Below are 27,731 nucleotides of genomic sequence, written 5' to 3'. Positions count from 1 at the left end.
AGCTTTTAAGACTAATGAATCTAATCCCCAGATGGATGATCTCCGTAAAGATCAACCGCATCTATGTTTGACCGCGGTCAATATACATATGCCATAACAAATTGAGGTGTGCAAACTCATGGTTCACCGATGATATTTGGACACGATACAATTTTCTTCTAAAACTTATGCTATTTTATGAATTATATTGTGTAAAACCATTTTTAGGACATTCAGTTTCAAGTTCCATGATACTTCAATCATGGGGTCGAATAGCTTGCTAATCGCCGACTGAGACTACGGTTTTCAGTTACCCTCGACCGAAATTTGAGGTTAAAACCGGAAAATGTGTCTAGTGTAAAAACTAGCATGCCATTTTATAAAATCATAAAACGTTTTCACAAGATCCAATTTTCCCTAAGGATCCAAATTTTTAAAACCTTAATCACGAGTTTCTACTTTGTTTCTGTTGTCAGAATTTCATCTCGTGTAGTGTGCGTGTGATCCAATAAATATTGTGTAGTGTTTCCAATCTATCTCATAAAGCGTGTGTTTTTATTTCGTGTGGCGTGTATTTCTGATTTAAAATTTGATATGGAAAAATATGTAGTATTCCGAGTCTATTAAAAAGTTTTTATTGCTTGAGGACAAGCAACGTTCAAGTGTGGGATAATTTGATATTGCTTAATATATGCATATTCTTAGTCGCAATATCAGTCCCAAATGTTATGATTTTATGTGTATTCGAGTAGTTTTCGGTTTGTAATTGGTTAAAATGTCCAAAGCGTCGAATGAAATGTTATTATGGATTTTCAATGATATAAAGATCAAAATGAAGATAAAATGAAGATTTCTAATGAGCAACAAAAGAGTACAACATCGCGCCTCAAGACTACAAGTTAAAATGATCGAAATTACGAAATCTGCGCGCATGCACGAAAAAAATCATAACTAAATCATACGAACTCGAAAAAAGGCGAATCAGGTGTCCAGACGTCCGTAACTCAAAAATCTACAACTTTCATGAAGATACCTTACGCGAAACGCGTACCTATCTACGCGAAACGCGTAGTTTTTTGACCAGATTTAGATTCCAATTTCACATGGGTTGTGCACTTTAATATATTTAAAGACAACTTTCAGCTGGATAAAGAATATTTACAGCTCTCAAGATTTACTTTAAATAAAATAATATTAACTAAATCTCAAGATTGGAGTATAAAGAAAAGGAGCTGCGGTTATGATAATGCTAAAAACGAACATATATTTCATAGCATTATTCCTCAAGAAAGACAAGCTTTTAGTTGCAATTGTTCTATTTACAAGTGATATTCGTTTAAATAATAAAAGGTGAAGACAAAAGACAGATTCGACGAATTGAAGACGCAAACGACCAAAAAGCTCAAAAGTACAAAAGACAATCAAAAAGGTTCCAATTATTGATAAGAAACGTCTCGAAATTACAAGAGTACAAGATTCAAAACGCAAAGTACAAAATATAAAATTGTACGCAAGGACGTTCGAAAATCCGGAACCGGGACCAGAGTCAACTCTTAACGCTCGACGCAACGGACTAAAAATTACAAGTTAACTATGTATATAAATATAATATAATATATAATTAATTATATTAATTATATATATATTATATTTATATATAAAAAACCGTCGGCAGAGAAAACTCCAAGGACTGAGCTGTAAATACATTCTCCGCGACTCGCGGAGTTTGAAGGGGATTTTGCCGCGAGTCGCGGAGCCCCAAATTTCAACTCTGGCTATAAAGCAAACCGAATTCTGATCAAAATTTCATATTCTATTTTCTCTCTTCTCTATCTATACGATATATATATATATATAATTTATATTTTAATTTTAATTTTAATTATAATTCTAATAATAAGGGTATGTTAGCGAATGTTGTAAGGGTGTAAGTCGAAATTCTGTCCGTGTAACGCTACGCTATTTTTAATCATTGTAAGTTATGTTCAACCTTTTTATATTAATGTCTCGTAGCTAAGTTATTATTATGCTTATTTAAAACGAAGTAATCATGATGTTGGGCTAATTACTAAAATTGGGTAATTGGGCTTTGTACCATAATTGGGGTTTGGACAAAAGAACGACACTTGTGGAAATTAGACTATGGGCTATTAATGGGCTTTATATTTGTTTAACTAAATGAAAGTTTGTTAATGTTAATATAAAGATTTATAATTGGGCGTCCCTATAAATTACCATATACACTCGATCGGACACGATGGGCGGGGTATTTATATGTACGAATAATCGTTCATTTAACCGGACACGGGAATGGATTAATAGCCACTAGAATAATTAAAACAGGGGTGAAATTACATTCAAGGGTAATTGGTGTAATTGTTAACAAAGTAGTAAAACCTTGGTTTACACGCAGTCGATAACCTGGTGTATTCATTAAACAAAGTATTAAAACCTTGTTACAATTCGAATCCCCAATTAGTTGGAATATTTAACTTCGGGTATAAGAATAATTTGATGAGGACACTCGCACTTTATATTTATGACTGATGGACTGTTATGGACAAAAACCAGACGGACATATTAAATAATCCAGGACAAAGGATAATTAACCCATGGGCATAAAACTAAAATCAACACGTCAAACATCATGATTACGGAAGTTTAAATAAGCATAATTCTTTTATTTCATATTTAATTTCCTTTATTTTATATTTAATTGCACTTCTAATTATCGCACTTTTATTTATTGTTATTTAATCGCACTTTTAATTATCGTACTTTTTAATTATCGCAATTTTATTTTATCGCATTTTTATTATTCGCAATTTCATTATCGTTATTTACTTTACGCTTTAATTTAAGTCTTGTATTTATTTTATATTTTACATTAGGTTTTAACTGCAACTAAAGTTTTAAAATCGACAAACCGGTCATTAAACGGTAAAAACCCCCCTTTATAATAATAATATTACTTATATATATATTTGTATTTTTATAAAAGTAAACTAATATAGCGTTGAGCTTTGTTTAAAGATTTCCCTGTGGAACGAACCGGACTTACTAAAAACTACACTACTGTACGATTAGGTACACTGCCTATAAGTGTTGTAGCAAGGTTTAAGTATATCCATTCTATAAATAAATAAATATCTTGTGTAAAATTGTATCGTATTTAATAGTTTTTCCTAGTAAAATATAAACTATTTTATATACACCTCGCATAACATCAAGTATTTTTGGCGCCGCTGCCGGGGATCCATCTTAAAAGCCGGAAGCGCAACGCTAATAAAAAAAAAAAAAAAGATTTTTAGTTTACTTTTATAAAAATTCGTTTTTGTAAAAATATGTTTTAATTATTCGAAAAATATAAAAAGAAAAACAAAAATATAAGTATTTTTAAGATTTTGTTAAATATTTAAGTTTTATAAGTTTCTTTATTTTTATTTTAGTTTATAAAAATATAAGTTTTATTTTAAAATCTTTTATTTATTTTAAAAAAACAGAAAACAGAAAATAAAAAAAAAAATAGAAAAACGCGTAAAAATTCTAAGCTGTCAACTGAATTTCTGAACCCCGCGACTCGCGGGGTTTGATGCAATAAATGCCGCGACTCGCGGAGCCTTTCTGACAGGCGACAAAGAAGCCCTAATTCAGCATTAATTACGGGTTTTAATTATTTATTATTATTATTTAAACCTTATTATTATTATTATTATTATTATTAGTTTTATTTTTATTTTTACTTTTTATTTAATTTATGTATTTAGTATTAATTAGTTTTTATTAAATTGTAAAATTAGTAGTTTTATTAAAAAATAATATAAAAATAATATTTTTATAAAAATTGTACTTTTTACAATTTTTTGTATATTTTTATATTTTGTCCCTTTTTAATCGTTGTAGCGTAATATTTGTATTTTTTAGCTCATATTTAATTTTAAACTTAGTTTTTGCTATAGTTATTTTTACTCCTAGATTTTTAGGCTTTGCCGTAGAATTCCTTAAGTGCTTTTTCTTTAGACTAAGATTTAGGTGCTTTAGAATTTTGCGACGCCTTTTTAAGTTTTAGTTTCTTTTTAAGTTATTTCTAATTGGGATTTAGTTTTTCCTTGTAAGCTTTAATATTTTTAGACCTTTTACTATGTATCAATTATCATTCCAATTAGTAATTTCAATTTGCGATTATAATTTTAAGTTAGTTGTAGTAATAAGGTTAGGTTAGTTAAGTATTTTTAAGTTTTTATAAGTTTCTTTTATTTTTCCGTCACCTTTTATTTTTCAACCATTTTTTTTTCTTTTTCGACCTTTTTCGACGAACTCTTTTTCTCTCTTATTTCTCGCTATTCTAGTTTTTAGGACATAGATTTTTATTCTACTTCTTATCTAAATTTCTTAAAATTACGAAAATTTATTTTAAGTGGTTAAATTAATAGACATCAAAATTTTCTGGTTCGTAGTAATAGTTGGATTTGTACGTGGACCGGGTTATTGGAGCCAAACAGTCCTCAATTATATTGAGACCAAACGAATCCTGCCCCTCTGCTGCATCTTTTGGCTATTCGAAACGTGGGCAAAATCAGAAAAGTCTATTGATTGGATAACTTATTATAATTTTTCTTTCTTTTTAAAAACTAATAGGATATTCAGTGAATGCACCGAGCAAGACGTTCATCACCTTTTGTACGTTCACCACCTGTAACTAGATCAAGACATTGTTTAACAAATATAACCGCCGTTGATTTTTCTTTAGAATCGTCATCCAGTCGACCAAGTACTTCAGTTCAAATTTCCGATAATCCATTTTTTGAACCCAACCTCACAATTGAGAATCCGGAAAATATTCAGGAACGGTTCATAGATCCTGAACCACTAAACTTTCCTCCGAAACCACCAATCATTCAAACAGAGATTGTTGAGGAACGAACCATTAAATCAGAATCATCTAGTGATACTGATTCAACAAATTCAATTATGGAGAATCTGGAACCTTTAAGTATGGAAGACCGAATGAGAGCTCAACGCACTGGCCAAGGTCACGCAATTACTCATCCAGACATTAATGCGCCAGATTATGAAATCAAAGGACAAATTCTACACATGGTGACAAATCAATGCCAATTTAGTGGTGCGCCGAAGGAAGATCCAAATGAACATCTACGTACCTTTAATAGGATCTGCACACTATTTAAAATCCGAGAAGTGGAGGATGAACAGATATATCTCATGTTATTTCCCTGGACTTTAAAGGGAGAAGCCAAAGATTGGTTGGAATCGTTACCTGAAGGGGCGATCGATACATGGGACGTTTTAATTGACAAATTTCTTAAACAATTCTTTCCTGCATCTAAAGCCGTAAGACTTCAAGCAGAAATTGTTACGTTCACACAGAAACCAAATGAAACTCTATATGAGGCGTGGACAAGATATGGAAAGTTATTAAGAGGATGTCCGCAACATGGTTTAGACACCTGTCAAATAGTACAAATATTCTACCGAGGATGCGACATCACTACAAGAAAAGACATAGATATAGCAGCTGGTGGTTCTATTATGAAGAAAACCGAAACTGATGCTTACAAAATTATTGATAACACTGCTTCCCACTCACATGAGTGGCACCAAGAAAAAGACATCATTAGATCATCTAAAGCAGCTAGAGCCGATTCTAGCCATGACTTAGATTCCATTTCCGCAAAGATAGATGCTGTGGAAAGACGAATGGAAAAGATGACTAAAGATATTCATGCTATACGAATTAGTTGTGAGCAGTGTGGAGGACCACATTTGACAAAAGATTGTCTCAGTATTGAATTAACAATGGAACAAAGAGAGAATATTTCATACATAAACCAAAGGCCTGGAAATAATTATCAGAATAATTATCAACCGCCAAGACCGATTTACAATCAAAACCAGAATTATAACCGAAATATTCCTTACAACAACCAACAAAGTCCTAGCAATCAACAAGTATCCAATAATACTTACAATCAGCAAAGACCGAATTTTCAAAACAAACCACCACAACAAACCGATGATAAAAAGCCGAATTTAGAAGATATGATGACGAAGCTAGTTGAAACTCAAACGCAGTTTTTCACATCTCAGAAACAAACTAATGAACAAAATGCTCAAGCATTTAGAAATCAACAAGCTTCTATTCAAAATCTGGAACAAGAAGTAAGTAACCTAGCAAGGTTAATAGGTGAAAGAAAACCGGGAAGTCTACCGAGCGATACAAATGCTAACCCCCGGAATGAAACAGCTAAAGCTATTACCACAAGAAGTGGTACAACACTTAAACCACCTGAAATACCTGTAACTTCTGATGAAACCATTCCTACTCCACAAGAACCACAACCTGATCAAGATAAGGAAAAAGAACCGGTAGTTGAAAAGGTTAATGAAGATAACACAGTTAAGGATAAACCTTATGTTAAACCATACCAACCACCACTTCCTTACCCGAGTAAAATGAAGAAAGAAAAACTTGAAGCCGAGCAATCCAAATTCTTGGATATGTTTAAATAGATAAATGTAAATCTTCCTTTCATTGATGTGATTTCAGGAATGCCAAGGTATGCTAAATTCTTGAAAGATCTAATCTCAAATAGAAAGAAAATGGAAGAACTCTCGGCTGTTACTATGAATGCTAATTGTTCAGCAGTGCTGTTGAATAAGATACCAGAAAAACTATCTGATCCAGGAAGTTTCACAATTCCATGTTTTCTGGGTAGTCTTAGTTCAATAGAAGCATTGGCAGACTTAGGTGCTAGTATAAATCTAATGCCGTATTCACTATACGCTAAACTAGACCTTGGAGAATTAAAACCAACCAGAATAAGCATACAACTAGCCGATAGATCAATAAAATATCCTAGAGGGATAATGGAGAACATGCTAGTTAAAGTTGGTACTTTAGTATTTCCAGTAGATTTTGTTGTTTTGGACATGGAAGAAGATTCTCAAGTTCCTCTCATATTAGGAAGACCATTCTTAAACGCGGCTAAAGCAATGATAGACGTGTTCGGTAAGAAACTGACCCTAAGTATAGAGGATGAGAGTGTTACCTTTTCAGTTGATAGAGCAATGCAACAACCACAATCTGCAGATGATACATGTTATTATATTCAAACTATAGATGCACATGCAGAATTATTAGAAGAATTTCCAGAATTACAAGGAACAGGAGAATGTTCTTTAGGAGAAGGTAATGAACCAATTGATGAAGCTGAAATGTTAGCTACACTTATAGCTAATGGATATGAACCAACAACAGAAGAAATTCAAATGCTAAAAGAAGAAGACAGATATCAATATAAATCATCAATAGAAGAACCTCCGAAATTAGAGTTAAAGCCACTTCCAAACCATTTGGAATACGCTTATTTACATGGTGAATCTGAATTACCTGTAATAATATCGTCTTCTCTTACTGAAAATGAGAAATCACAACTCATTTCTGTGTTGAAAGCTCATAAACCAGCCATTGCATGGAAGATTCATGATATTAAAGGAATAAGTCCTTCGTATTGCACACATAAAATCCTTATGGAAGAAGGTCATAAAACGTATGTGCAACGCCAACGAAGACTAAATCCTAATATGCAAGATGTAGTTAAGAAAGAGATTATTAAACTGCTAGATGCAGGTTTGATATATCCAATCTCTGATAGTCCATGGGTAAGCCCAGTTCAATGCGTACCTAAGAAGGGTGGCATGACTGTCATCACAAATGAGAAAAATGAGCTTATTCCTACTAGGACTGTAACAGGATGGCGTGTATGTATTGATTATAGAAAATTAAATGACGCCACCAGAAAAGATCACTTTCCCTTACCTTTCATAGATCAAATGTTGGAAAGATTAGCCGGAAATAGTTACTATTGTTTTCTAGATGGATTTTCCGGATATTTTCAAATTCCAATAGCACCCGAGGACCAAGAGAAAACCACATTCACGTGCCCTTATGGTACTTTTGCTTACAAAAGAATGCCATTTGGACTTTGTAACGCTCCTGCAACCTTTCAAAGGTGCATGATGGCGATTTTTCACGACATGATAGAAGAATGCATGGAAGTTTTCATGGATGACTTTTCAGTCTTCGGTGATACATTTAAATCATGTCTAGTTAATCTGGAACGAATGCTAATTAGATGCGAAAAATCAAATCTAGTACTTAATTGGGAGAAATGCCATTTCATGGTTAAAGAAGGCATCGTTCTTGGACATAAAATTTCAAAAGAAGGAATTGAAGTGGATAGAGCTAAAGTAGATGTAATTGCTAAACTTCCACATCCCACCAATGTTAGAGGAGTTAGGAGTTTTCTAGGGCATGCCGGTTTTTACCGACGTTTTATAAAAGATTTTTCTAAAATTGCCACTCCTATGAATAAACTCCTAGAAAAGGATGCGCCATTCATCTTTTCAGATGAATGTATCAAATCTTTTAATATTCTTAAAGAGAAATTCACTAATGTGCCGATCATGATAACACCAAATTGGAATCTACCATTTGAACTAATGTGCGATGCAAGTGATTTTGCAATGGGAGCCGTTTTAGGACAAAGGATTGAAAAACGATTTCAACCTATATATTATGCTAGTAAGACGTTACAAGGAGCACAAACGAACTATACAACTACTGAAAAAGAACTCCTTGCTATTGTCTTTGCTTTTGACAAATTTTGATCATATCTCGTTCTAGCAAAAACGGTGGTCTATACCGACCATTCTGCTCTTAAATACCTATTTTCAAAACAAGATGCTAAACCAAGATTAATCCGTTGGATCTTACTCTTACAAGAGTTTGATATTGAAATCCGAGATAAAAGAGGAGCAGAAAATCTCGCCGCTGATCATCTTTCTCGTCTTGAAAATCCTGAGTTAGAAGTTCTAAATGAATCGGCCATACAAGACAACTTTCCTGATGAATATCTATTGAAGATAGATTATAAAGAAATCCCATGGTTTGCAGACTATGCAAACTACTTAGTTTGTGGATTCCTTGAAAAAGGATTATCGTACCAAAGACGAAAGAAATTCTTCAGTGATATAAAACACTATTTCTGGGAAGATCCACATCTGTTTAAAAGTTGTCTCGATGGAATAATACGCCGATGTGTATTTGGAGATGAAGCTAGTAAAATTTTAAACCATTGTCACACAGGACCAACAGGAGGGCATTATGGGCCTCAACTAACAGCAAGAAAAGTTTATGAAGCTGGATTCTATTGGCCTACAATTTACAAAGACGCACACCTTCTTTGCAAATCCTGTGATGCATGTCAAAGGGCCGGAAAAATAAGTCAACGTGATGAAATGCCACAAAATGTCATCCAAGTATGTGAAGTATTTGACATTTGGGGTATTGACTTTATGGGTCCATTTCCAAAATCTCATAATAATCTATATATACTCGTAGCCATTGATTATGTATCTAAATGGGCGGAAGCACAAGCTCTCCCAACTAACGATGCACGAGTTGTAGTCAACTTTTTAAAACGTCTTTTTGCAAGGTTTGGAACACCGAAAGCTTTAATAAGTGATCGGGGTACTCATTTCTGTAATAATCAACTTGAGAAAGTTCTTAAAAGATATGGAGTAACTCATAAAATCTCCACCGCATATCATCCACAAACAAGTGGACAAGTTGAAAATACCAACCGAGCTTTAAAACGTATTCTAGAGAAAACCGTAGGATCAAATCCAAAGGAATGGTCCATTAAATTGGAGGATGCACTCTGGGCTTTTAGAACAGCCTACAAAACTCCAATTGGAACCACACCTTTTAGACTTGTTTATGGAAAAGCATGTCATCTTCCAGTAGAAATTGAACACAAAGCATTTTGGGCTTTGAAGACATGTAATCTTGATTTACATGAAGCCGGACGTCTACGATTAAGTCAACTAAACGAATTAGAAGAATTAAGACATGAAGCATACGAAAATTCGTTAATCTATAAAGAAAGAACGAAGAAATGGCATGATAAAAGAATCAGAAGTTCAAAAGAATTTAAAGAAGGAGACAGAGTTCTTCTTTTCAATTCACGATTCAAGCTATTTCCTGGAAAATTGAAATCAAGATGGTCTGGACCATTCATAGTCAAAAGAGTTTTCCCATACGGAATGATAGAATTGATAAGTTCAAATGGGATTGAATTTAAAGTTAATGGTCACAGAGTTAAACATTACATACATGGTCCGATGGAAGTCGACAACGAAGTTAATCACAATTTCGACACCACAGCTAACTAAGTGTGGGGAGAATCAAATCTTTAAAGGATAATATGTATTTCTGTTAGAGTTAGATTGTCTGTTTTCGTGTAGTTCTCGAAAATGGAACCCGAATGGTCTTTCCCTAGCAGACCCTAAAGAACTAGTCTTCTCCCCCCATTCTGAATTTTTATTTTTTTTAGGTTTTTACGAAATGAAGACTGCCTGTGAACTAAACCATGGTCTAATGCTACACGCTTTGATCACTAAACGTAATAATGACATACTACCGAGCGAATTAGTATCAGTAATCAGAGAAAGAATGGACGGAGTTAGAAAAGAATCCAGATGCGAAGATAATAAGTTACAATTTGGTAAAGGAAAATCAAAATCCGCAGCGAAAAGAAGAGCACGACACCTAGAACGATGTCACAAATGCAGAAAATGGTCACATGGAGGTAAATGTTCAAATAATCAAACCTATTCAAATACCGAATTTGTTACTTTATGCAGAGACGGACCGTTCATATGTTTAGAAGAAAAGACACTGAATGCTCGAGGTTACGCTTATGTAGCAATGGAAAACCAATTAAACCGACTATCTTATGAATGGAATAGATCATATAACTAAGAAATCTATTTCACAGGTATATCTGTACAGTTTTTATTTTTATTTTTATTTTTAACCTTTTGATAATAAATGCTAATTTGTTCGCTAAAAAGTATTAAATTGGTATTAAATAAAATTAGGTTTGGCGACCGAAATTATTGATATCATTCAAAAATTTATTACATCACTGCGAAATTTAACGTTTATTCTTAAGGTATAAATATCTTTAATCAATCAACCCAAAATATTTCAAAAATTCGTCATGAGTTAAATTAGGTCTTGGAACCGAAATTACTTTACCGAAAAGAGGGGCGCATATTTTTGATAATATTTGATTGATTAAAGTGGGATAAAAAGACAAAAAGATTTTTAAATTTATTTTTACCATGTTTTTAAAATTAATATTTAAATCTTAAATTAATATTGTAAACTTTGTAAAAACAATATATTTAAAATATTTGAAAAATTAATATAAGTTTGGTGTGAATTTTTAAAATATAAATTTTTAATTTTATGCATTTCAAATTTTAAGTTTGGTGTGAATTTTTAATTTTGAATTTTTAATTTTGAATTTTATATTTAAGTTGTGTGAATTTAAAAACAAAAATTTACTTTATCTCATTAAGTTAAAAATATGATTTTTAAAATTCGTCGTAAGTTGAAGACTAGGTCTTTGAACCGAAATTGCTTTACCCGAGGGAGGGACGATAACTTTTATTATCATTATTTTTAATCTTATTGAATTAGAGTATGCCAAAAACATTGAAAAAAAACCCAAAAATCTTAGCTTTTAAAACAATCGCTACTAAAAGACAAATTTTAAAATTTTGTCGAAGGACGGACTAGGACATCGATCCGAAACGACCTCGTCCTAAATAACAAGGGAAACAAAATTTTAAAATTAAATACTTAATTGTTTTATAAGTTAAAGATTATAAAAAAAAAGAAAAAAAAAAAGAGCAAACTCCGCGACTCGCGGAGTTTGAAAGGGAAATCTCCGCGACTCGCGGAGGGACCGAAAATCAGAAAAAAATATAAAGAGCTGAACGATCAGTTCACTCCCCCCACACAAAAACACCCGAAAACTGCTGCGAAAAACCCCGAAAAACCACCCAAAAACACCCCAAAAATACCAATTTTTAACCGTTAATCACCAATTTTTTTGCTAAAATCATGTTGAGAAGGATGCTATCTAAGAATTACTCAAGAAAAACGGTAAATTTCTACACCTAAACACCATTTAATCCGAATTTTGGTGTTCTTGAGCTATTTTTTCCCCAATTTGATTTTGATGCTTTTTAGTGTAATTAGACTTAAATTGTTTATGTATTATGCTTGTATAACCTAGATTGATGCTGTTTAACATGATTAGAAGCCTTAAACTTCAAATTTTGAATAATCTAGGGTTTGTGTTCTTGTGCAATTTGGGGCTTTTTGATATAAACAGGTTATGGCCGATTTTTGTCATGAATTGTTGCTAAATTGAGTAGTGTAACATGTCTAGGTAGTTAAATGATCCAAACTTTGAGCCTAAACATGATTTTGAGAATTAAAGTGAACTTTTTCAAGTCTAAAATTCATGAACTTGATTTTTGAAAGATAATGCCATTTGAGACTTGTTTAATTGCTAGTAATGATTATTTTGACATGTTATTTGAGTTGAATGCTTATGAACTTGGCGAACATTTTCGTATATGCTTATATGAAAAAGTGTAGATTTGATAAAAATGTGAAAATGAGCTTAAGTTTGATATAAATTGATAATGTCATTGTAATTATTTTGATTAATGATTTTGCTGACACTAATGCATATTTGGATGCACAAAAATTGTGTTTGATGTGTTTTGCAGAATGAAAGGGGTGAATCTTCATCCCAAGCCCGCAATGCTCCTGCTGAGAATTTGGAACAACAGGAGGTGGATAACTACTACAAGCAGGATGTACCTCATCCAGTCATGACCTTTTCCGATATGCATTTGGAAGAGTTGCACCCGAACCTGAGATTTGACAGACTTTGGATAGATTATCCAAAATATCAATGGGGTTTGCATACTCTTCATTCCAAGGTTGTTGAGGTACCGAGGGTCATAGAATGGGGACCCTTAGAAGCTGTAGAATTGGCCGGGCCAATTAGGGAATTACTTGTACAGAGGTATGGTAATTCTTCTTTTAATGACTGGATATGTTTATTCACCATACGCAGACCTGTATATAAAGTATGGTGTGAAGAGTTGTTATGTAGTATAGAGTTGAATGATCGGGTAGCTAGTTTAACCGATCGTTCTTTTATTAGATTTTTGTTAGGCGGTTCGATGCGCCACATGTCTTTACTGGACATGGCTCAGGCTTTACGTATATATACACCTGAGGAGTTAGCGTCTGCCGATTGTAGAGGATTGATACTAAACGGTAGAAAGATAGATGAAAATTTTGATACACACGGTGTGTGGAGTCAAATGACAAGCCATCACCGTTTCAAAGGGGGAAATTACTCTTATTTGGATATAGATAGAGCCGAATTAAGAGTGATACATAGGTTTTTAGCTAATTCGATTACACAAAGGGGTAAAAACAAGGAAAAGTAAATGAACAGGATTTGTTTTACCATATGTGTATTCGAGACCCACAGAGGGCTGTAAGTATACCATATTGTGTGGGTTATTATTTATCAGCTATGGTTCGGGGGATGCGACCACATAGCATAATAGGAGGTGGTATTTTTATTACTTTGATTGGTGAATATCTCGGTGTGGATATAAGTCGGGGGGGATTATTACTAGAAGAGCCGGAACCCCGCGATACTATAGGTTTAAATGTATACCATGGTGCGAAAGTTTTGAAGAGGCGAAATAACGCCGCAGTACGATACCATGGTAGACATCCACAGGTGGAGAGAAACCAGCAACAAGGTAATGTAGGAGGGGGGAATGAGATGCAAGAAATGCATAGGTTTATAGCTTCTCAGGAATACGAAAATGCTAGACAGAGAGCATTTGAAGATTGGCAAGTTCATCAGAACCAAATCATAGCTCATTGCCAACATATAGGTAGAAACTATATTCCTACACCGAAACCCATCTTCCCTCCTTGGTCGATAGAGATGCAGCCACCATATCCTACGTATGACCCTGCCGAAGCATTCTATAGCACTTATGGTTATGCCTGGAACCCCTATTGGTACCAATATCATCCTTAGTTTACTTATTTTTTTTTTTTATTTTGTAATTTGTAATTATTGATACGTTTAATACTTTTGTTAATATTGTAATCATTTTTATAATTATCTAACTTTTATTCTTAGATTTTAATAATTTTTGAACGTGGGGTAATATACCAAACTTCAAAAATATATATATATGTTTGCAGTTTATCTTATGTACACAACAGGGTAAAACAACGCATTTTCAAAGACTGGCATTAAGTTCAGCAAAAGCAACTAATGTTGACGACAAGATGCAAAATATATGTGAAATAACAACAAGACGGAATGAACAAATGATGTGCACCATTTATCATTCAGCAAACAAACGCCAATATATTTGGAAACTTTGGTAAAAATTTAATCATTTTCACACAAATCACCCTCAATAATTTAAATTGTTACTGATTTCTTGCAAATGAGGGCATTGCAAGATCTTAAGTGTGGGAAGGGGTTAAATTCTTTCGGATTTTAAAATTTTTATATTAAACACTTGGTTACCATTAAAAATACTAGTAAAGCAGTAGTTGTATTAGAATCTAGTGCTCTCTGATAATAAAGAACAGCCCTAGTCTTATATACTGACTACCCAATTCTAGTAAAATTTTTCAAAATTTTCAATTAAATGAATTCAAAATCATGTTTATACATATTTATGAACGATAAAACTAGGTTTTAACACCGAAATTATTGTTACCTTGGAAAGGACATAAATTAAGAAACAAACTAAAATGTTAAAATTCATTTAAAATGGAATAGAGGACGATAAAAAGGAAATTAAAAGCCAAGTGTGGGAAAATTTACCAAGTTATTTTAAACATATGTCACATATATCTGTAACAAATAACTGAAAATACTTTTGCTTTGGACTAAACTAAACTGTTTTACCCGATGAAAGAAAAGAAGAGATGGATCTACACGATGAATCAATTCCACCATTAAAAGGAAGTAAAGTCTTCCGAAAAAGACACGCGCTTCTTGATTTAGGTCATGAAGTTGTCGTTCAGACCAGCTGTAGGTTGACGAAAAATCTAGAAAAGTCATCACTAAAATCAGCATGAAATCCACGGACCTCAGCATTAAACAGGGTCGCCAAGTGGTCAGATTTATCCTAACCATGAGAAGGATTTATCTCGTACAATGGGGGGGCACCATGCAAATTAGCTGGATAAGACTAATGAATCAGATCCCCAGAAAGGATAATCTCCTTAAAGATTAAAAATCAGCTTTTAAGACTGATATTACTCAATCCTAGAGATTGACCTTAAAGATTGAGAATTACAAACTCATGGAATTCAATGATATCTAAACTCGAGCTTAAACGAGAAAATATTTTGATCAAAATTACAAACCGATTTGTTTTCTGAAAACCCTATTTTCAATGCGTTCATTACCATTGAACGTAAAATCCTAGGAATTCACCTGGAATTCATTAGGTCACCTGAACTAAATCGGGTGTCAACCGTAAGAACGGTGGTTGCATAGTGGTCAAAGACAGGACCTTGTGCCAGACCGAAAAATTATAAGGGTGAGCTTTACTATTGCTCCTACCAAGGATAGTAATTGCGTCCGACACGTTATAGACCATAATTAAAAGCATGTCAGGGGACATTGCCTTAACAATTGCTTGTTCAACGCTTTCCTTTACAACCGGACGGTAGTTTACCGAAAGGTAATATACGGGACAAGTAAACTGGACGTGTTGCTTTCCAAATACAAGGTTAGCAAGTGGGTGACACAAAACCGCAAGTTTTGAGCTAAAATTTTCAAATCTGAAACCCACCAAACCCACAAAAATATTTTGCAAACACCGGTAAAGGGTTATTCCGGAAAACTTATCTAGGGTAAAAACTAGATTTCAAAAGATCAAATGTTTTCATAAAGATCCAATTTCCTTAATGGATCTAAATTTTTATAGTCATGTGGGACTGTAAACCATATCGTTACTACCATTGTTTATACCGCCGTATAGAAATCACTGATGTACAAAGTGTGAAGAATAAAGAAGTGATTCTAGTATTTCAAGACAATATTTCTTGAGGACAATCAACGCTCAAGTGTGGGAATATTTGATAATGCTAAAAACGAACATATATTTCATAGCATTATTCCTCAAGAAAGACAAGCTTTTAGTTGCAATTGTTCTATTTACAAGTGATATTCATTTAAATAATAAAAGGTGAAGACAAAAGACAGATTCAACGAATTGAAGACGCAAACGACCAAAAAGCTCAAAAGTACAAAAGACAATCAAAAAGGTTCCAATTATTGATAAGAAACGTCTCTAAATTACAAGAGTACAAGATTCAAAACGCAAAGTACAAAATATAAAATTGTACGCAAGGACGTTCAAAAATCCGGAACCGGGACCAGAGTCAACTCTTAACGCTCGACGCAACGGACTAAAAATTACAAGTTAACTATGTATATAAATATAATATAATATATAATTAATTATATTAATTATATATATATTATATTTATATATAAAAAACCGTCGGCAGAGAAAACTCCAAGGACTGAGCTGTAAATACATTCTCCACGACTCGCGGAGTTTGAAGGGGATTTTGCCGCGAGTCGCGGAGCCCCAAATTTCAACTCTGGCTATAAAGCAAACCGAATTCTGATCAAAATTTCATATTCTATTTTCTCTCTTCTCTATCTATACGATATATATATATATATAATTTATATTTTAATTTTAATTTTAATTATAATTCTAATAATAAGGGTATGTTAGCGAATGTTGTAAGGGTGTAAGTCGAAATTATGTCCGTGTAACGCTACGCTATTTTTAATCATTGTAAGTTATGTTCAACCTTTTTATATTAATGTCTCGTAGCTAAGTTATTATTATGCTTATTTAAAACGAAGTAATCATGATGTTGGGCTAATTACTAAAATTGGGTAATTGGGCTTTGTACCATAATTGGGGTTTGGACAAAAGAACGACACTTGTGGAAATTAGACTATGGGCTATTAATGGGCTTTATATTTGTTTAACTAAATGAAAGTTTGTTAATGTTAATATAAAGATTTATAATTGGGCGTCCCTATAAATTACCATATACACTCGATCGGACACGATGGGCGGGGTATTTATATGTACGAATAATCGTTCATTTAACCGGACACGGGAATGGATTAATAGCCACTAGAATAATTAAAACAGGGGTGAAATTACATTCAAGGGTAATTGGTGTAATTGTTAACAAAGTAGTAAAACCTTGGTTTACACGCAGTCGATAACCTGGTGTATTCATTAAACAAAGTATTAAAACCTTGTTACAATTCGAATCCCCAATTAGTTGGAATATTTAACTTCGGGTATAAGAATAATTTGATGAGGACACTCGCACTTTATATTTATGACTGATGGACTGTTATGGACAAAAACCAGACGGACATATTAAATAATCCAGGACAAAGGACAATTAACCCATGGGCATAAAACTAAAATCAACACGTCAAACATCATGATTACGGAAGTTTAAATAAGCATAATTCTTTTATTTCATATTTAATTTCCTTTATTTTATATTTAATTGCACTTCTAATTATCGCACTTTTATTTATTGTTATTTAATCGCACTTTTAATTATCGTACTTTTTAATTATCGCAATTTTATTTTATCGCATTTTTATTATTCGCAATTTCATTATCGTTATTTACTTTACGCTTTAATTTAAGTCTTGTATTTATTTTATATTTTACATTAGGTTTTAACTGCAACTAAAGTTTTAAAATCGACAAACCGGTCATTAAACGGTAAAAACCCCCCTTTATAATAATAATATTACTTATATATATATTTGTATTTTTATAAAAGTAAACTAATATAGCGTTGAGCTTTGTTTAAAGATTTCCCTGTGGAACGAACCGGACTTACTAAAAACTACACTACTGTACGATTAGGTACACTGCCTATAAGTGTTGTAGCAAGGTTTAAGTATATCCATTCTATAAATAAATAAATATCTTGTGTAAAATTGTATCGTATTTAATAGTTTTTCCTAGTAAAATATAAACTATTTTATATACACCTCGCATAACATCAGGTTATGAAAAGAGGGTAAGTAGTTAGATAGTTTTAGTTAGAGACAGTAGGTAGTCAACATACGGAAGAAAAATATAATACCTACTGTCAATAATTAATTATCTCATACACTCCGTATTATTTATCCCTGATAGTTGTTCAATCCCATATTTATTTTCAAGTTCAAATAGGATAGTTTCAGTATTGTACGGGTATTATTGTTCGTGTGCACGGGTGCTTTCATGTCCATTTTCTACCATTTGTAATCATTAAATTGAAGACCTTTTGTAAGTTTGTTACTTTCATTTTTATTATTGTCATTGTTACTTATTATTATGTTTATGTTTATGTATTATTATTTTTACTCCCGTATCATTATCATGATTAGTTAGTAAATTCCCATAGTGTTTTCTTAGCTGTAGAGCCCTAGTGAAATGGATTGTTATCATTCGTAAATATTAAAATGTAACTTAAGTATTTCTAACATTGAGCCTAGCTAAAAGAACCATTGTTATATGATTAGATATTTAATCCTTATCACTTAATCCGTTAGATATAAATAGCGAAGGTTATTTCTATTGATATAAATTAAGCTTCAACACTACAAGTGATTTAGACAAACCTATGAATAAGTTATTAACACTAATTTAGAAATAAGGTTCGGTGGCTCGGGTGATATCATTAGTTATATAATAGTGAAAATTGTAAAAAGGGAAACCGTTATGATTTGAGTTTTGGCGAAAGTCAAAACTAGGTTAGGTCTCAATTTAAATACTTGAGGAATAGTAAACTATCTAAATAAGATCAAATGAAAATTAGATTTAATTTAGTTAGTTGAAACTTTATATATTCGAAAGAAAATATAAAGTTGTATACTAAAACATTTTAATAGGACTTAAAATTAAAACAATCCATGGATCTAGAGGTGAAATATTTAAGTAAAAACTCCCAATTATATATTGCAAATTATTATTATTATTTTTACGTTTTATTATTCAGAAAAATTAAAATATAAATCAATCTCCTTCAGTCTTAATACGTACTGTTTTGTCACATCGAATATAACATACGCGGAACGCGTATACATACACGTAGAACGCGTAAGTGTAGATACAGTAATGTATGATTTTAGTTTAAATTTTAAGTTTTAATTAAATCTTTTAATATTACTTTAAATTCATTTAATCCATAATTATTAATATTGAAATCTCATTTGATTCACTATTACACTTAATGAATTAATCTTGTAATGTTGTAATTTTTATTAATAAGTAGTTTAATTAATTTAAGATTAAGTTATATTTTATTATTATTTTGCTAAATATAAATTCCTAATCCAAAACCCCCACTTTTTAGTATAATTAATTGTTGTTAGATTCTTGAATACGCTTCTCCTTGTGGAACGAACTTGACTTGCCAATATCTATTGCTGCACGATCGGGACCAGTTGCCCGTAGTGTGATAATATTTATTAGTTAGTTTAGTTGTAAAATTTAAAGGTCGGTTTTATCACATCAGTAGCGAGTACCAATTGCATCACATGTGCAACTCTTAGATCTTTATGGAACCTTCAGATATGTGTAGTCTAACAAACCACTATTATCTATTGGCATGTTTGTCCCATCCTGCCTCGAACTCAGGTCTCACCTTGAATACGATTAAGTCGTCCAATTTGGAAACAGTGGAAATTCAGCCTAGTCTCACTCGTAACTGAAAATCCACCTCATGGCTATAATTCGATTAGGTCTCACCGTAATCAAAAAATAACGAGGAGTGTTTGCAAGCTCATTGGATGGCATGACTTAAATTTGACGGGTATTTTGAAAATGTTTGTGTTAACGAATAATGCATGCACACAAGATTCGCTACACTATTTGTTAAAAATCATTTTAACCAATTTTATATATGTCGATCGTGTTTATGCGTCTAGTTTGTTATTTTATTTTTTATAAAAAAAATAACAAATACACATTGTGTATCATTTTAAAACATTTTTAAAAGATGTCGCCCATATATATTATTTGAGTTTCAAAAAAATATTTAACTTTAAACTCGTTAGAGTTTAACTTTTTAAAATCATCAATTTTAACCTTTGAAACTCGTTACTAGTTTTATTTGATGTTTTCATTAAAAACATTTAGCATACATTATAATCAACAATTAAATATAAATGCGTAAAAATAAAACACAACCATACCATGCATCACACACACATAGCCTAGCCCAAAAATCCTATGCTTGATCCCATGAGCCGACATGGGATCAAGAGGTCAAACTAAGGATAATATCATAGCTCCCACTTAATTCAAGAATCAAGTGAAAACTTCACAAACGCCATTGTTGTAAACTTGACCTGTTCGTCATCTTCTAAGTCAAACTCCACGTTGCATCTTTATCTTTAATCTTCATCTTATTACATATATTTAAAATTGAAAAATACAACTAATCTAGTACTTTTACAATTTAGAATAAACTTAAATACAATACTATGAAAATTAAAAAATAAATATATTACAACTTTGGCTTCAAAATGGCCTTTCTAATAAATAATCAACATGACATAATATTGCCGTAATCAACAATCACAACAATCATACATAGGTCGGGGCATTATGGGCTATGTGTGCAATCACAATTTTAATAACTACATTATTAAAACCTACATATGGCTTGTCTATGGTTACAATGCATGTGTACAACCATGGAATGAAATAAACAACAATTATTCAAGCCATAAAAAATAAATTCAAAATTTATAACAGTGATTTTTTCCAGATCTTATTTGTGCGTCATGAGGTAATCAACAAAGTTGACTTTCAAAACCATAAAGGTTTTGACTGTTACCAATTCACCACAAAGCTAAATCTAAAGAAAATCACGCGACAATTAAGATGATGTAAAAGCGGCTCGGATACCACTTTTGGAAAATCGTGTGTACTTTTACCAATTCAGATTAACGCAGCGGATAGTTAAAATAATAATCTTTTATTATTTTATGAACAAAATTTTACAAGATTAAATATTCACTTATTTAATGAAACATGCACACGATTAATCTTTCCCAATGATCCAGTTACACCATAATAATTGTCATGAATATAAAACAAAAGAGGAGTAAACGATATACCTTTCTTGAAGAAACTGATTGAAGAAGAGAAACATACGATCAAAGATATGATCGTCTCTTAGGATAGTCCACACTACACTTCAAACAACGTCAATGGATGCTAGTCCAAACTCAAGTAATAATTAATCAACCTTTGATTAATATTATGAACTCAAAATGATACTCCGTATGAAACAATGTTATTTTTCTTACTTACTCTCTTTTCAATTCTCTCGTCCATATATATAATATGAAGTAAAGTGAAGTGTATCAAATAATTTAGATCACGGATATATTTTCTTTAATAAGACAAACAACTTTTTCAAAACAAAGATATTGAAATAGAAATAAGATACGGAGTGTTAAATTCATTAAACGATAAAGTCGTATTTCTCAAATACTTTAGGGATATGTTATGTAACTTATAATTAATAATTTCTATTATGTCGCTTTCATGTGAATAGTAAATTAATTAATTTCGTTTCATTTACTATTCATATGAATAGTAAATGAATTAATTTCGATTTACTATTTTGTTACTTGAGTAATATATATATATACATCATATATATATATATATTATATATATACATCATATATATATATATATATATATATATATATATATATATATATATATATATATATATATATATATATATATTATTTGACGTCTCGGTGTATATGTGTGTGGCCCCGAAAGCTCAAATGAAGTTGGCCATATAGTTATATGTTGTACCTTGCACATTAATCCTTCAGGTATTGCTGTGTTTTTTGGGACTATAGCACTCATTTTATCTCCCGGGATAGAGATACCAAGAGATAGAGGGGTCACATCTAATAGTATCAAATCATTCCTCTTTTCATCACAAATATTACGATTACCACTCAAGTTTGACGCCAAAACCGTAGCACCATATGCCACAGCTTCATCTGCGTTGATGCTCTTGCAAAGTGGTTTTTCATCGAAGAACTCCATCAACATTTGTTGTACCCTTGGAATCCTTGTAGACCCACCGACAATACCAACATCATCAACATCCTTCTTGTGCATATTCCCATCTATCAAGCAGTTGTTCACATGCTCAATGCACTTCCTAAAGTAGCCATCATTTAGATTCTCAAATTTTGCCCGGGTGATTTTCATAGAAAAATCAATTCCCTCGTATAAGGAATCAACTTCGATTGATGTTTGAGTTGTTGAGGACAGATCCCTCTTTGCTTTCTCACATGAAACTTTCAACCTCACCATTGCTTTTGCATTCTCACTCATGTCCTTGTTTTCCTTCTTCTTAAATTCTTGTACACAATGATTCACCAATGCCTTGTCAAAATCTTCACCACCCAAATGGGTGTCACCGCCCACCGCTTTAACCGTAATGCTACCATCTTTTCTGATATTGAGAAGAGACACATCAAATGTCCCTCCGCCCAAATCAAAAATGAAAACGTTTCTGTCTTTAGGACCACAGCATTTATCAGCAGCAGCGCCCTTATCCAGACCATAGGCAATTGCTACTGAAGTTGGCTCGTTAATCAACTGCCTGCAAGTTTAGCAGTAGCCATAGTTGCCTGTCGTTGCTTGTTATTAAAATATGCAGGATCCGTAATCACTGCATCCGTGACTGTTGTTCCAAGGTAGGATTCAGCAGCTTCCTTCAACTTTTTTAAAATCACAAGATATTTCTTCTGATGAAAATTCTCTGTCCCCATTTTCATGTTCAAATACTATGATTGGCTCCTCTGCAGACCCTTCCTTCACCTTAAAAGGCCATAACTTCATCTCCTCCTGCACTCTACTATCACCGAATGTGTTTCCGATTAATCGTTTAACATCTGTAGATTAAAGAATAAATAAATAAATGTTAGCTAATTCAAACACCAACTTACTATTACTACTCCTATAATTTGACAAAAAGAAACCTGAAAAGCATGAGAACCAAAAAGCTTTGGACAACAGTATATGCATTTCTTATTTATGTAAATTTTATCCTTTTCCTTCTTTTCTTCAGATGGCAAACTTTGTATTCTTACAATTGTAGTACACTAGTTGTAGCCCTTGCTTCGCGCCGGAAGCTCCGTTTTGAATGCGAGCTAAAAAAAAAAGGTCTTGATCTATTTTGTAAAACAGAATTTTTTTCAACATCTAACATTGAAGGGTTGTTTCTTTTGTGAAAGTTGCTTCTTTTAACGTTCGTTTTTTTTTTTTTTTTTAAAGTTAGTTGATCTATTTTGTAAAAAAAAATGTTTTTCGACATCTTTTGTTAGCATTGAAGGGTTGTTTCTTTTATGAAAGTTGCCTCCTTTATCATTGATGAATAGTGCTACAGGGTTTTGTCTATTAGATACAGAGTATATAGATAATTTATCATCTTTCATCCAGTGGTCGAGAGCCCAGATTAATAAAGTGGAGTAAATTCAGATTGAGTTTATTTATTGGGTCAACTGCAAGCATGTAACTAAGACCACAGATATCGCAGCGTTTCTAGACCAAACCACCGTGACATGTCGTTACAAACGCCCCACAAACGCCAGGAATGGTGCGTTTGTGGGCGGTTCTCTGGCGGCGTTGGTGTTGAAGAAACGCGGTGGAGAGGGGCTTTTGCTAATGATGTGGGGGCTTTTGATTGGTTAAGTGATAATTTATTTGGGTAATCTGTTGCTTTTGATTATTTAAAGTAAATAAAATGAAGGTGGAGAGAAAATGAAAATAAAGATCTTCAAAAAATGGTTCACACCTGCAACTTGATAAATTTCAAGGAAGAAGATGATATATTTTTATTTGGATTCTTTTACAAAAATATCATTTAACCCCCTAAAGAATATGATAGTTTACAAAATAATATACTGTAAGTTATTGTGTTTATAATTTACTCCCTCAAATAGTAATTGGTAATTTACAAAATACGTAAAACAGTAAATTTATTCTATTCTATTTAATTTGTTAAATTTATGTCATGTTTTATCTAAATAAAACCAAAAAAAAAAAAAAAAAAAAAAAAGTAAAACAATTAATATTATTTGGAACCTCCCGCCAAACTTTCGCTCCATGCAAAACTAGTGTTTTTTTTAATAATGTAATTTTTTTTTATGTTTTTTTAAGCGTGTAATGTAATGTTTTTTTTTTGCGTGTATTTTTTTTTATTGTAATTTTTTTTTTTTATATAATTAATGTACTTTTGTCTAATTTATTTTATATTTTGTATTAAATAAAATAAAAACTAATTTAAAAACAATTAAAAGAAAAAGAAAAAGAAAATGCCACGTCACAGTCTTACCATGACAAAAGCCCCCCATTACAACTCCCCCCCAAAATGTCATGGCCCAGTCACAGTTTTTCCCCAAAAAGTGCACCTCACCCACTCCACGTCACAATCACCAATATCTGTGGTCTAATGGTTTATCGAAATAAAATTTTGATGACTTACACACATGTCACAATTTAGCTTTGAGGTCATGGTAATTTACCATATCATCATAATCATATGATTAAGAATGTAAATGTAAATACCAGCGCGCACTAGGAAATAAATAAATCATAAAATTAAATCTTGAAAGTAAAGTAGCTAATTGATTATTGATCAACTGGACTTACCAAAAAGGGGATGATTCTCACACACACTTTTTTGATCCTCACACATCTATTTTAACCTTTTACTCTTTTAATAATATTCAATTAGTGTGTGAGGATCAAAAAAGTGTGTGTGAGAATCATCCCCCTACCAAAAACAGTGTTGTTAGGGTTCCTGGAGATTTGGTTTTTCGCAGCCTCACCTACCAAGAGGTTTGTGCCGTCTCACGCCACGCATGAGGGTGTAATCTTGTTACCTTGTTCATTAGGAATGATCTCAACACGATTGTGTTGATCATACCACGCAGCAACACACGAATATGTTGTTCCAACTTCCAAGATCTATGCCAATTGCATTTCCTCCAACTGATTTCGACATCGCTTTAAAAACAAAAACAAAACTAGCAGTCCTAATGTATTATCTACTTTTATCAGAACTTAATACGTAAACAAACCTAGCTAGCTATTACGTATTTTGTTAGACGTACAGCTGAATCGACTCAAATTAAATTTAATAACGGTGAAGATCGATGATGAATTAATATTGATTGATTCATGTGTCGTACGTAATCCGAATCCCAGTCCAACTCTCGCTTATATACTATGTATAGACAAAATCGCTGAAATGATCCATGTGGTTTGTACCAAAATGCTGGTTTCGTCCCTGTGCTTTTTTTTTTACTAATTTGATCCCAGTGGTTTGTCAATGTTGCTGATTTAGTTCATATTTCTGACTGACGTTAAATATCTTCGTTAAATCTGATCATGTGCAATGCATGTGAGGGAAAATCTGTCTTTTTCGGACCCATTCTTCTTTAACTAGTTCTTCGTCATTTTCTTCAATTTTTCTTCTTCAATTTTTTATTCTTCCTTCATGAACCAAAGCCGTTTCTTAATTTCTTCACCCCCAAATTCCTTCATCAAACAGCTAAATTATTTTCATTCTATTAATTCCCACAATTTTCCAAACACTACTAAAATAACCCTTAAGAACTGAACTTACAAACCACAACGTTAACAAATTATCATATCTGCAAAACCCAAAACAAAAATTCATCAAGCAAGCAAAAAAAATCCAGATCTAAAAATATCCAAAACTTGATTGATTTAGCCACGGCGCAACAATCATCCCCGTCACGTCCTCCGGCACAACGCCTCCGTCAGCATCAAAACCTTCGCCACCATGTACAACCTCCGTCGGCATCGTCAACCTTCCCCACCATGAAGTTTGAACCAAGTTTTTGGGTATACTGTTCGACCTTCGACCTTCGATTGACTCCTGATTCATGTACAAGTTTTATCCAACCAAAATGGGAAATTAATCTTGCTCATCGTCAAATGCAATTAGATCTGGCTTGTAAGTAGGTGCCTTTTTGTTTATATATTATGGAGTGATGCCTTTTTGTTTATATATTATGGAGTGATGGAAAATCGTGTGTACTTTTACCAAAACAGATTAACGCAACGGATAGTTAAATTAATAATCTTTTATTATTTCATAAAACTTTTACAAGATTAAATTTTCACTTATTTAATGAAACATGCACACGATTAATCTATCCCAATTAGATCCAGTTACACCATAATAATTGTCATGAATATAAAACAAAAGAGGAGTTAACGATATACATTTCTTGAAAAAACTGATGAACGGAGAGAAACCTACGATCAAAAGTATGACCGTCTCTTTGGATAGTCCACACTACACTTCAAATAACGTCAATGGATACTAGTCCAAACCCAAGTAATAATTAATCAACCTTTGATAAATATTATGAACCAAAATATGTAATATGTGTTTTTGTTCAGTTCACCGAAAGAATGAGAGATGAATTGTATTGTTATTGATTGATATAAATCCTTGTGTGTTTTTCTAACCAAGAATCTCTCATGATATATATATATTAATGTGTATCTCACATGCCAACAAAATGACTACGGTCCTTTTATTTAAACAAATCTACTTTTAAGATTTCCAAAATCAATCCAAGATCCTTTTATTTAAACAAATATACTTTTAAGATTTCCAAAATCAATCCAAATCTCCTTTTCATATTCATGAATATGATTTATTACATTAATTAATTACTTTTATTTAATTACTAGAATAATATATATCAAATATATATTATTAATTGACGTCTAGGTGTATATGTGTGTGACCCCGAAAGCTCAAATGAATTTAGTCATATAGTTATATGTTGTACCTTGCACATTAATCCTTTAGACTCCCACTTGTGTATGGCACAACACCAAGTAACTATACAAACAATGGTAAGCGTCTAGCAACACGTCATTGTCCCCAAATTCACGTGAGGGTAGTTTCTCGAAACTGTTTATGGTAAGTTTTAAATATCATTCGTCCTTTTGTTTCAGATACTTTAGTTAAACTTGAGATATGGATCATCGGTCATTCTCATTTGTTTTGTCATAACCCGACCTTAACCACGAGGACGAATACAATAACATATGATTTCATCGCGAGGTATTGACCTCTATATGCGACGTTTTTCAAAAACTGCATTCGTTTTTACAATACAAACCATAACTTTTATTACAAATACCAGGTTTAAACAACATAATAATGATTATCTTTTAGCGATAATCTTAGCCTTACAAACTTTACATGTGATGATAACAATACGATTTCCAACATATTTTACTTTACAAATCCTCCGATATGCAGTTTTATTTTTGACACAAATATGCTTTAACACCCCGTCAAAAATCCCTTTAACGGAATGTTAACTCTAGTCCCAGTGCTTGGCTTGACTTCTACGTAACAGCAATATTCTACAGCGGAAGCAATTAATACCTGAGAATAAAACATGCAAAACGGATCATCAACAATGTTGAGTGAATCTACAGGTTTTAGGTAAACAATACAGTATGTTTAAGAAATATATTTCAAAAACGGTTATTAGTGGAAGACCACCAAGGTTCAATGTTAAAAGTTAGACAACTCCGTGTCCCATTTCAAAAGTTTGTTGACACTACCATGTCAAGTTTCAATC

The 27,731-nt window shown here is 32.4% G+C and overlaps 1 pseudogene; it reads right to left on the bottom strand.

The window, feature by feature from the left end:
* The window catches only part of LOC139855200 (heat shock 70 kDa protein 3-like), a 53,634-nt pseudogene extending 28,538 nt beyond the window's left edge, over nucleotides 1-25,096 (bottom strand).
* Between the last annotated feature and the right edge of the window lie 2,635 nt (nucleotides 25,097-27,731).

The sequence above is a fragment of the Rutidosis leptorrhynchoides genome, chromosome 6 (genome assembly GCF_046630445.1).
Source record: "Rutidosis leptorrhynchoides isolate AG116_Rl617_1_P2 chromosome 6, CSIRO_AGI_Rlap_v1, whole genome shotgun sequence".
NCBI classification, from domain to species: Eukaryota; Viridiplantae; Streptophyta; class Magnoliopsida; order Asterales; family Asteraceae; genus Rutidosis; species Rutidosis leptorrhynchoides.
Note: the sequence above shows the minus strand (reverse complement) of the source record. Positions and strands in the feature narration are given on the sequence as shown.